The 12,847-nt window shown below is 41.2% G+C and overlaps 1 long non-coding RNA gene across 1 annotated transcript; it reads right to left on the bottom strand.

Annotated features, from left to right (window-relative positions):
• Positions 1-8,294: 8,294 nt before the first annotated feature.
• On the bottom strand, positions 8,295-9,245 carry LOC108525043 (uncharacterized). Its single transcript, XR_001884202.1, has 3 exons — positions 9,151-9,245; positions 8,676-8,826; positions 8,295-8,453 (listed from the first exon to the last, which is right to left on the bottom strand). It is a non-coding gene; the product is annotated as an uncharacterized LOC108525043 (long non-coding RNA).
• Between the last annotated feature and the right edge of the window lie 3,602 nt (positions 9,246-12,847).

Raw genomic sequence — 12,847 nt, 5'->3', positions numbered from 1 at the left:
TTCAGGGGTCCATGAGGCCAAAACCATCTTCAAAGGCCTATTGCAACATTAGTTGTATTATTTTCTACTCTTGTTCCTTCGCAAGTGTGCATGACACAGTTCAACAGCACCCCAACACTTACATGTTTATCTGATGAGACTGGCAGTGATATTAATTAATGCAATGTTTTCATGTTGCACATTGAATGGGTCAACATTTGGAAGGTATCACAAAATCACAATAGAAGATTCATTGCATGTGTGTGACAGACTGCTTTTTCCAAGTATGAAAAGTTCATTGCTGTGTCTGATTCCAACTCATCTTAAGAAATTAACACTTTACTGAGTTTTAGTATATTTTCAGGAAACACCATATACAGTAATCTCAGAAGATGTTAAAACACTCCCTTTCCAGCTCTGTATCTATGCAAGGCTGCATTTTCTGTATCTACTTCAGCCAAAAGAAGGTTTTGAAAGCAGACGCCAATATGTTTCTCTTATTAAGCCAGACATTAAAGAGATTGGCAAATATGTAAAACAAGGCCACTCTTCTATTTATTCTTAGTTGTTGAAAATAATTAGTTTTATAAAATTATACTTATGATAATATGTACTACATTTATTACTGTTATTTTTCAATGAGTTGGTAAATAGTAAACATTTTTATCAGTTTGAATTTCTAATATGGTAAATATCGATGGTTAAAACCTGCATAAACATAAGCCCTTTGGATAGCTCAGTAGTTGTCCAGAGAGCAAAGGAACTCTGAAACCAAAAAGTTTAAAAACCATCAAGGTGAGGAAAATGGAGAGTTAAATACCTTACTGATGCCTCTTTTGAGAAGCCCATTTATGAAGGTAAGGAGAGAAACATGTACATATAGGAAGGGTCAAGGTATTATAATTAAGGTTTTCAAAGTGTGCTCGACCTCATGTTTAACGGGGAGATGTGCATGCAGGCCTGGCCCTGGGGTGATGTGTGCTGTCTCAGGAGGAGCCAGGACAAAGTGCTGTAGATGAGTCCATTCTCACACTGCTATAAAGAAATGCCTGAGACTGAGTCATTTGTAAAGGAAAGAGGTTTAATTGACTCACAGTTCCACATGACTGGGGAGGTCTCAGAAAACTTACAATCATGGCAGAAGGCAAAGGGGAAGCAAGCACCTTTTTCACAAGGCGAGAGGAGAGAGAAGTATAAAGGAGGAACTTCCAAACATTTACAAAACTATCAGATCTTTTGAGAACTCACTCACTATCATGAGAACAGCATGGAGGAAACTGCCCCCGTGATCCAATCACCCCGCTCCCTCAACACGTAGAAATTACAATTCGAGATGAGATTTGGGTGGGGACATAGAGCCAAACTATATCATGCTGGGAGAGCCAAGGGGAGGGATGCCCGAGACTCAGGCCCTGGGGAAGACTTAGCATAGACGGGAACATGGTTATCAGGTCTTGCGATGCACAGAATTGAAAATACACATAACATATGATCCAGCCTACACGTTAGTTAGTGGGATGGTAATAACGGTACATTTTTACCTAGCTTAAGGCTTTATAGATGTTCAGTTTATAATTACTTGTAAAATGAAACATGTTTATGTACTTTTCCATATGAATGTTACCTTTTGCAGTTAAATAGTATAAAGTATCCTCATTTGATCATTTCAGTGCAAGAATCAGATAGTAAAAGATAAATAGAATCACTACTGCATTTTTTAAAGGGGGGAGAGATATTAGAATGACACTCTTGATAAATTACCTTTTCCTGAGTGATCAAAATAAGACTTTCTTATTATTGAAAAAAATCTCTATAAAAGTGGAAAGAATCAGAAAAAAAATCCATAATTAGATATTTTGACAAATGTTTCACTATTTGAAAATTTTCCCTTTAGTCTTTTCTAGGTAAAATTATCTTTTTCATACTCTGCTCTTTTCAAGTAATATTATATAACCAGCATTGCCACACCATTAAAACCTATCATAAGTATCTTTTCCCGGTCTTATAATCTTTGACAAGAATGCATGTATCATTTACGGATTTATGGAATTATTTCTGAAATGTTGCAATTTTAATTTTTTCCATTATCAGTGATTTTGAGGTGAATATCTACCTCTATATCTCTATTACCTATTTCCTATCTATCTGTCTATCTATCTATCTATCTATCTATCTATCTATCTATCATCGATCTCTGTATCATTGATCTCTCTGTCTATCTACTATCATCTCCTATCTCGGTAGATCACTAGAATATGAATCATTGGTTCACTCAAGCTAACTTAAAAGTCTTCCTCAAGTTTCTCCATAATATTTTCTTAAGCATACTGATTGAGTATCAGATTGTTTTAAACATGATAGGTGAAAAATGCTATCTTTTTTTTTTTAGCATTTTGCATTTAGCAAGTGAAATAACTGAAAATGTTCAGTTCACTTATTTCTCACTTTATCTAATTACCTGTTTATGTAATTTTGCAGAACAAATGTAAAACACCAGTAATGATATTAGAAAAGAAAAGAATTCGAAAAAATATGCCTGTAAATACCATATCCTAGAAAATCACCTAGAAAGAGTAGAATTACTATTTTTAAGGGTTTAAAATTTATTAATTCTTAATCACATTTGTAATAAGTATATATTTTAGGGTTCTTAAAAAACATTAACCTAAAATATTTCAGAAGTTTTTTGGTAGCTTAGTTATTATGAATCATAAAAATTGAAGACGATTCTAGGTCTATTTGAAAAGATGATGACAGTTCTACATGTGCTTTTTATGAAGTTTTAGAACTTTTGGTCAAATGGATAACTTTTAATAAATTGTAACTGTGATAGAAATGTGACTGTCTTCTGATTTATCTACATAATTCTAAGAAAACTCTGCAAGCTTATGAGGGCTTTCAAGGGATATATTAAATCAAAAAATAACAAAAAAGACATAAAGAAAAATCAGTCTCAAAGTGCTAGTGCAGTGCTTGTCCACTGTGTCATTTTTTAAAATACTTTCAAAATGTCCAAGGGTATCTCAACAGTTAGACAATGATAGATCCAACATGGATGTGTGTGCAGCTACTGAAATAAATATAAAGTGTATATATTTGTACTATTATTTATCAACTGTGCAAAGTTACACTTTATATTAATGACGAAAGTAAAGAAAATGAGGACAGAAAATGGGTGATTTTCTAGGGTATGGTACTTACAGGCATGTTTTTTCTAAATATATATATATATATAACTTTTCTAATATCATTACTGGTGTTTTAATTTTTTTCTCCCCAAAAAATCAAAATGAGAAATAACTTCTAAAAAAGAGAAGCTCAAACTGAAGCTAAAATAGTTTTAGAAAATATTTTTAAGGATAATACAGGAGAGTCTACTCAGTGCCTGCAGAGGCAGAGACATTGTGGAGCCGTCAGCCGTCAGAGTGAGATGGGCAAACGCGCTGCGAGTCAAACAGTACCTGATCCCTGATGGAATACAAGACTGTACTGCTTCCGGCTCTTCGATCTGCCCAGGAATGGGATGTAAAGGGTATATTTTCCTAGAGTTCTTTATTTTTGTTACATCAACAAGTTATGGTTGACACGACACAGGATGAATGGAAGGAAAATCCCTGCTTTCAAGGTGCTTACTACTTAAAGGTGTAAAGCTGTAAGAAATGAATGCACTCAGAATAAAAGAACTCATCCCTGTCGCCCATAATATCTTAAGTTTCTAATTAGACCTTTCAGATCTACAGTCAACGTGCCCAGGATGTGAAAAGTGTTTAAAAAGTGTTTAAGTTAATGTTACAGTGAGCTCACTGGCATTTGCATTTACTGACATTTTGTGCTTAAATTTGTAATCCGAACTTTGCGTTAACAAGTTTTTATGTTTAATTTCTTCTCCATCTTTGGAAATAACAGAAAGAAACTGACAGTGCTTGACAGTGTTTGCTTTTAAATTGCCTGTGTGGGCTGAGGCATTCCGACCTCATGGTGTTGAATAGACTGACGAAGGAAAACCTGCCCTTTGCTGTTCCTGCCTTTCTGTAGCAGGAGGTGGTTTTCTGCCCAGCTACCTTCTGAGCAGCACATTGGATTTTGTTCGGTTGTCTGGAATTGTGCAACTGAAAAAACATGAAGACTATGTTTCTAAAAAGTTTTGGTTTCAAAGAAAGGGATGATAGTGCAAACATTGTGGTGAAGGTATTAAGATAGAATGTCTTCCCTTGATAAAAACATTAAAAATTATAGAAAATGTGTTTAATTTCTGTCCAACTAAGGGTGGTCGAATTGGATTAAACCAAAGTATCTGAGCCCATCACACACCTTGTATTATTAGAATTCCAGCAACAGCTTCTAAGCAACCAAAATTAAGAAGAGGCCAATGGATGCAGTAAGACTGAACCTCCTGGTTAGGCTGCCTTGGCTCTTTTTAGCTGTTAGAGCTCTTCAGCCAAGCAATGTGCCATGGATCCCTGGAGCAGGGGTTTGGGGCTGCCTGGATCTAACAGGTTCTGGGGGCCCCGAGCACCCACAGGTGTAGCTCTCCCCTGCTCTTCTCAAAGCCATTGTCTGTTGAGCCCACAACACATCTCCTTTGTGTTCCTGCAGCCTTTCTTCCTGCTTTCCATCTCATCTTTTCCTCTCCATGTAACCCCACATGCTGGGTGCTGCAGAGCAGGGAGGGAGCAGGAAGAATGGGGAGGGAGAGGGGGAGGGGGGACCCACTTCCTTTAACGCTGCCCCCTCTTGAGTTTGGCCACGACAGAGACCATGACAGTTACTACCCATAGCCCTGGCCTCCCCCTGCCGTCCAACCACCAGCACCCGGGACACCACCCGGCATCTTCTATTGGCTCCCCAGGATCCCAAGGCAGGATGCAGATTTGAAATCAGGGTAAGACAGGAGCGAGGAGGGATAAAGATGTTTGTGCAGTTTGAGGGACTTGCTGTGCTTGGCATAATACTGCCTATGCTCCAGACAGAGATTTTGCAAACTGTATCTGCTCTTAGGAAAGGCTATGAATTTCTAGACGTAGGAAGCTGATAGGTGTCTCCCTGCAGTGTAGCCACTGGGGCTGATGAACCTGGATTTCACTGAAACCACACTCCAGGAAACCAACAACAGCCTGGAGGCTTTCATTGTCATGGATTTACTTCTTTTGCTATTTTGTCCTTAACACATTTTCCTCGTAAAATCTACAGTTGTTTCCACTTTTTGTCTTTTTTTTTTTTTTTGGAGACCTCAAGCAAGCCCTCCATGTGTTAATGGAAGGAAGGCTGGCTCTGACTCCATGGGCCCGAGTTCAAGGGCTCTTCAGTGCATGACCTTGGAGAAGTTTAAGTTCTATGACCTTAACATTCCTTACTGGGGCAAGGGAAATAATAGTGACTCTTTTCCTATGGTGAGACTCTAGGGAGGTACAATATTAACAGAGCTTATAGTTTACCAACTTTAAGCTTTTACTTTTCCATAACATTTATATCATCAGATAGAACTGTCAGAAGCTATTATTTGTGACAACTAACACGTAACTCTCAGGACCTGTTGTGAAAGCTTTCAGCTAATTTTGACTCATTCTGTTTTACAAAACCTCATGGGGCAGAGCTTGGATTTGAACCCACGTCCCCAGTCGACACTGCTGCCTGCTTCGGATCCTTTTCTGTTTTAACTTATCGATAAGACACGGCCCATTTAGAAAGGTGTAGCAATCTTCGGGACAGAAAGAAGACTTCGTTAAATTAAAGCTGTTGTGAATGACTTCTGTGGCCATTCAACTGCTCTGCGGGTCACCGTAGGCTTGAATTTCACATTTGGGAAGAGAAGGCACATGAGAAAGGAAGGCCCTGCATTTACATGGATCAGGACCATGCGCTCGGGAGCTCTGTCCCCAGGTTCTTATTTAATGCTTAGAGCATGTTACAGATAAGAGCGGCAGTGGAGCCAGGAGCACAGCTGGCGGGCTGCTGAAAGCGCTGGAGACGGGTTAGTAGCCTTGTCCTGGCTCTTGCCTCACATGAGCCTCTTCCATGGAAGGAATGTTGGAGATATTTTTTCCACAAATGTGGAAACTCGGGCCACAAAATGTTAAGTAGTTTGCACATTAACACATCTATATCAGAGCTAAATTATTGCATTAAACTATCGAATTATGTATATACATTGATAATATGTATCTAACGAAAAAATTCCCCCTTATTGTTAAAAAATAGATTTTTTTCTTGGTTTTCTTTTTAATTAGGAAGATGCACAAATACCCAAACACCAGCGCTGGTTGCAGTGGGAACACCAGCTGAATGTGTCTAGGTGGCTGGGTGGTTGCCATGGAAACCCACCAGGGGAGGAGGGAAGGGGCCTCCAAGCCCAGGGACCAGAAGCTGAGCGGGCCACATTGCCCTCTTCCACCAAGGCTGGGCCTGGGCTGTACCCAGGGGTAGGAGTTCTCAGCTTCCTCGTGGAGCTGGATGTCGTTCCCCACAACTGCAAGAACCCACTTGACCACAAAGAAGTGATTGATGGGATTTTCAGACCCGGTTTCTGTAACAATTTGGAAATGACTGGGTATATTTAGTCAAAGGTGCTTTCAAAAATATTCATCCAATTTTGACTGGATGGGCCCGTAATATTGATGTTCATTTCACTTTCTTTTTTTTTTTTTTATCAACTTAACACAGATGATTAGACGCAGAAATTGCGTGAAATTCCCCCAATGGTGAGAGGTGCCTCACTGTGAAAACGCTGATCATAATTCCTCAACTTTCTGTGTCCAGCATGAAGTTATCATGGAAACAGCCACATCAGTTCCTGCCTTATCTCACCTTTTTCTTTTTCCCTAAAAGTTTCTGTGGCAAGGTTGCCATAGGAAAATATTAAGGTCTGATTTATTCATTTTCTTTTGAGATCCCCGATTGGTACTTAATGTGAAATAATGCGAGGGGCCTGTGAAGACACCTTCTCCGGCGTGGCAGATCTCCGGTTAAATTATCCGTGGTATTGGGAACTCGCAGGTCGTTGACTATCCCAATTTAATTTGGGCAGTACAGGACATTTCTAATAATTAATACTGTAATAACACTTAATGATCTGCACTCATGCAATCTGAAAATCCAGCTAATGGTGCAGTTTTTAGTGATTGCACAAACAGCAAGTTTTAAATGTGTCAAATGCTGCTATTTCAGCATCCCAGTGCCATGACGGAGACCCTGCCCGTGGGGTTCCCGCTGACCCCGACCCAGAGCCCAGACATGGATTTGATGGCGATGGGGTTGGTCTCCAGGGAACCTGCCTGTTTGAAGTTGGATGCAAGGCAGGAGACTGTGAGGGAGACACCAAGCGTCCTCCAGATGGGGGTGCATTTAAAAGCTGTGATGATAGTCACTGGAGAGGCAGCAGAGAAATTGGAAATAAGGAACAAGATTGCAGAGACTCTTGCACAAACTTCATTAGAAAGGAATTAATATTTTGGAGGTCTGCCCAGCAGATAGCAATGTATCCATTAACCTTACACTCGACCAATCATGCCGTGCTATTTGGCACAGCACAAAACTGTGTTCTTAGGCCCTTCTGCAAGTACAGATGCTCAGGCCTCCTCTGGAAACTCTTGCTTTCAAGATCTATAGTTGGTAATTTTACATTTTGTTGAGAGCTATGATATCTTTTCATTGTTTTATTTTTAATGGGGAAGACATTAAATTGTATCCCCTGCATAATTTCCATGAGAACAGAAAGTGGTAAAACTAAAATTTTAAAAATATAGTTACTAGAATTATAGTACTTGTTAGTAGTGTAATAATTTGATTTTGTCATTATATTGTGCACACCCTTAATGATGCCAGAGTTTTAGAATTTTAGTCACCAATTATTATTTTTTAAAAATAGGCAACAAAACACAAAGGAATGTACAAGGAAAACAATGTTGTTCTAACTAAAGACCATTTAAAATCTCTTTTTCTTTTTCTTTTTTTTTCAGTGCTCCTGGAATGATACTTTCTGGGCTGATCTCATTAGGGCATGGAGATGAGATGTCGGCCATTATCAGCCGGCAAGATAGAGCTACAGGCAGACATACATAGATACATGTGGTGTCAGTACCACAACAATTGGTTTTTTAGTGCCTCAAGCACGTAAAATACTTTTTTTTTTTTTTACAAATATCACTAACTCAAAACTGCATTTAAAGTATTTTAAAATTAATTTTAGTTTTTATTCTGCATTTACACAAGAGGAAAACAATGGAATATTTTTTGGAGAAAATTATTTGTAGTAACTATTAACATTGCAAATTCTACTTCTTTTCAGTTTTGCTTTTATTTCAAAATATGCTGTTTTGGGTTGCAAAACAAAACAAAACAAAATATCCAATGTTTTGGCATTGGATCCGTTTCTGGAAAGGAAACGTGTGCTCACTGGTTGGCATGCATTGAGTTTCTTGAAGAAGTCTGCAGAACTCAGAAGAGCGCGAGGAAGACACCAGATGAAGTATTACGAACTCACGAGGGGGAGCGAGAGGGGAGAGGATTAGCAGAGACCGATACTCTGACACGGGGTGTACCAAGCAGAGCCCCTGCTGCCTCCCGGAAAGCTCTGCCTCGGTCCGCTGGGCCTGCACCCCCCGCTCCGCTGTCCTCGGGCCTACCCACGGGGCTGGCATGAGGGCAGGATCTCACTATCAATGAGACTTCAATTAACTCAAACAAGCAAACACACATACCTCAACGCCGTTAAAGTAACGTGAAGGGCTTCACTGCACAGGAGCTCAGGAAATCAGAGCCAGGGCGCAAACCCTGGGCCAAAAACTCGCCTTCCGCTCTTCAAGCTGAGCACTCCAATAGTGTTATTCGTCTACCACGTGCTTTTCAAAACTAAATAAATAAATAACAATAAGCTAAATGAGTCTACACCACCTTTTTGTGAGTTGGATGACATCACCTCCATTGTATAGATAGTTAAACTGAGTCTGTGGAGAGAGATAACTGAACACTTGTACAAACTTCAAAGGGAATCAGTGTCTGGCACATCCCAAATGTAGTTCTTTCATGTTCACACCTCCCCTGGGGAACAGGGACTATCTCAGGCTCGCAAACACAATGGAAGCTGCACGACACACCTTTCTAGGGGAGTGTGACAAAAACAGCCAAAGTTTGGCATTAGGAATCCTTGCTGCTGAGTGAACGTTCAACACCTACCTACTGACTATGGGATCCAGCCTCGTTTGAGTGCGCAACAAATACACGGCCGAGGTGACGCGCTTGCGTGTCTGCGCCACGTCAGGGGAAGTGGAGCCCCCTGCTGGATCCACAGTAGACCCCGGAAGCCCCGGCGCGCTTCGCTCTGGTTTCTTTGCGACGCACTTGCGTGTCTGCGCCACGTCAGGGGAAGTGGAGCCCCCTGCTGGATCCACAGTAGACCCCGGAAGCCCCGGCGCGCTTCGCTCTGGGTTCTTTGCAGGTCTGCAGATGGTCCTTCTGCCCAGGTCACAGTTCTCAGGGTCATTCTAGCAACTCTCTAGCAACCGTGGTTGATTTCTCTTTTTAAAGGGCATTTTGCTTTCCTCATGCACGTGTGTACTTAACTTAGCAAAGGTGAAGGACACGCTGCGTTCAAGCTGCTCCACCAGCCCTGGGCAGAGCTCACGCCGTTCTTCAAGGCCCTGGGTGAGTTTAAGGTGGACCTGGAGGCTCTGAATTACCGCAGCACAGAGTCTTCCTGGACAGCGGCCAGAGCACCGCCGGAGAGGGAAGCCGGAGCGGGTCCCTCTGCCTGGATGCCTGGAGGCCACCATGATGAGGACTAAAGTGGCTCATTTTGAACCCGGTTTAGTGATCACAGCAAAGCCTGGCCTGTGGCAGAGTCCTGGGAGAGTGTACAGGTCCAAGGCCTCCACGTCAATATCTGCCACTTTCTTTTATGGAACAAACCTTGCAATGTGCCGGCATGGCACGGGATGTCACCATGGGTGGGAAGTGGCGGCGTCAACTCGGTAAGCAGATGGAGGAAAGGCACGCGGTCTGTGCCGTGTGTTACTGGTAAATACAGGGAAATGTGGACCTCAGACGTGCCGGGGTCTAACATCGTGACTTTCAAAGAATGCAGCTTAGTGACAGTCGTAACCCGTGCTCAGTGAGTGCTGCCTGCCTCCCTTAAATTCCGTGTGAATGCTTTTGCCTCCCTTAAATCATCACGCAGAATCACAGAATGCTCTCCTGCGTAGGAACTCTGTTAGCCCCACTTTACAGATGGGACCCTGAGGCCTCGGCAGGGTAAGTAACTCACTCATGGAACAAAGCTGGCCCTGGCTTGTCTGAATCGCAGGTGAGTGACTCCAGCACAGTGCTGTGCCTCCTCCGCTCCATGGCCTCTGGAAAAGGAATGGAAATTTGCCAGCGTGAACGGGGATGACGATGAGGTGCCTGGGCTGCCCTCCTCTCCTGGCTCTGACAGCTCCAGTGGAAGTCAGTCTGTGTATTTATGCGAAACAAGTTCACTTGCTTTCCTCTCTAGGGTCCCCTGCTGTTATGATTTCATCTCCCAATGTCCCATCCCGCAGTGCAGTGAGCAGTGCCTGGCTTTGCGGCAGGACCTGAGGGAGGGCAGGAACAGCTGGCCTTGGTGGCGGAGACCAGGGTTTCCAGCCACCTCTCCAGGCTGCCACACCCTTGTGCATGAGACAAAAAAGCTCCATGGGTAGATCTGAGTTTTAAATGGAAAAACTAGACAATTTGAAAATGTTGACCTGAGTCCGCTCTTTGAGGACCGTTGTCCCACCCCACCAGTTTTCTGGAGCCTCCCACGTGGGGACTTGGAGCCTGTTGGACTTTGGTCCACACCTCCCATCTGCAATAGAGGTGCCTCTCCAGCCTCCCACCTAGAGTGACGGTCCCAGCTGCTCTGTGCTGGGCAGCAGCTCGCAGCCCCGAAGCCAGGGTGCCCTGAAGGGCCTTCGCAGTTCTGTCCCCAAAGCAGCAGCCCAAGGAGGTAGGGCTGGACCCAGGGGAGGAAGCTCCCCTGCCTCACTCCAGCTCCAGTAAATGCAGGGGCCTGGGATTTGTATGAATAAGTATCATGAGCCTCAAATTTGTAGACCAAAGAATTGGGCTATTAATGGGGCTTGGCAAGGAGATAAACGTGTTTCTGTAAGATATCACAGCTGTATGTCGACTGTCAAGGAATTGAAAACATCTGGATGGCTGCTGACTTGCTGGTTCATTGGAATCCTGACCAGATGTTTGGTATCATGTCGACAGGGCCGAGGCTTCAAGGTAACTACGACACAGAAAGGTTCTCATCGTATAAAGTAGGTCCTGGCCTTTGGCTCAGTTTACATTTCTATCTATCTATCTATCTATCTATCTATCTATCTATCTATTTGCATGTGTGTGTATATACATATATATGCATAGAAACACATTGTTTCCTGAAACTAGAGAATGCATTAATAAGTTTAAAACATACAAGAGGATAAGCTTGTAGGTTTTCGAAATATAGATAGATGCCATTTCTGTTTTGCTTTTAAAAATAGAAATACAATAATTGAAATAATTATACTTATTTAAATCTCAAACCATCTGAAAACGACTATTATGTTTTGACAAAACATAATATTTTAAATTCAGAAAATTGACAGAAATTATAATGCATCTTATAGGTCATTTAAAATATAGAAACGTAGATTCATTTAAACATCAACATGTTTTACACATTTGTTTGCATTAAGTACATTGATTTGTGCTAACACTTCTGTAATTTATTAATATATTTAAAATTTTTCTCTTTAAAGTAGATTTGTATTTACCCAGACATTCATAGACAAACTGATGCCCACTACAGTTACATATTACTATGCCCTCAAACAGCTACATTAAACATGTCAGATCATGCCACTGTAAGTGGGCTATTTTCTTTCTCTTCTCAAACATGAGGTATCCATGCTTTTATTAGAATAGAGCATGAAAAGTTCAGTAATTGTAAAACTTGAGGTCTATATTAAATAAAGGAGTAGTTCTCATCAGAAACAACATGGCCAGGCCTGATTCTTTTTTCCTCTGTTTTTTTAAAACAATTCTTTTTATATACTATCACTTTCAAACATGCATTTGAGACTCTGCACCAAAGGAAAGTGTCCTCGTCAACACTGAGATATGAATGGAAAAGAAGACTCCTAGGAGGCAAAGAAAGCCACTGTGCTAGCTGGCTGGTGTATATGGCTTCTAAGAATAAATTGTATTCACTTGAACAGAATAAATTATTGGTGCAGGCATAGATTTGATGGAGTATTATTTGGATTAAAAGATACTTGTCAATCTATTGATTTTTGATGTGTTAATATGATGCTCCCTGTTTTTTCTTAACTTTAGTAGATAAAGTTTCCAGTGGTTGCTAAAGTTAACTTATTTGGGAGAAATATATTTTGAAGCCGTAATACACAAGCAAAATGTAAAGAAACTTCCACCTTTCCCATTAAGATTCACTCAGAATGACTGCCATCATATCCGTTCATTTTTAAGTAACATATTAAGAATTTAGTGAAAGTTTCAGTCTTGGAGGTACTACTCTAAGAACAGCAGCATTATCAGCAAGAGAGACGGACAAACTCTTTGCCATGGAGCCTTAGAAAATAATGTCTCTTTTCTTAGAAGAACTTTGGTTCACATCAAACCCTTTCTGTACTGTTGTCAGATTCCTTCCAAGGTCAGATCAGAAAATGAGTAATTATCGTTAAAACTAGTAACAAGAAAGTGTCAGTTTCTGTGGAAGAAACTCTTCAAAGTGGGTAATTTCAGAGGTCCTCGGTAGCAAAGATCAAACAGTGGTTTAAATAGTGTTTTTTTCCTCCAGTGTTTATCTGCTAAAAATGATGTCGAGAACAAATGAAATATTCAAACT

This window comes from Rhinopithecus bieti, unplaced genomic scaffold, assembly GCF_001698545.2.
Source record: "Rhinopithecus bieti isolate Rb0 unplaced genomic scaffold, ASM169854v2 scaffold_84002, whole genome shotgun sequence".
Classification (NCBI taxonomy): domain Eukaryota; kingdom Metazoa; phylum Chordata; class Mammalia; order Primates; family Cercopithecidae; genus Rhinopithecus; species Rhinopithecus bieti.
Note: the sequence above shows the minus strand (reverse complement) of the source record. Positions and strands in the feature narration are given on the sequence as shown.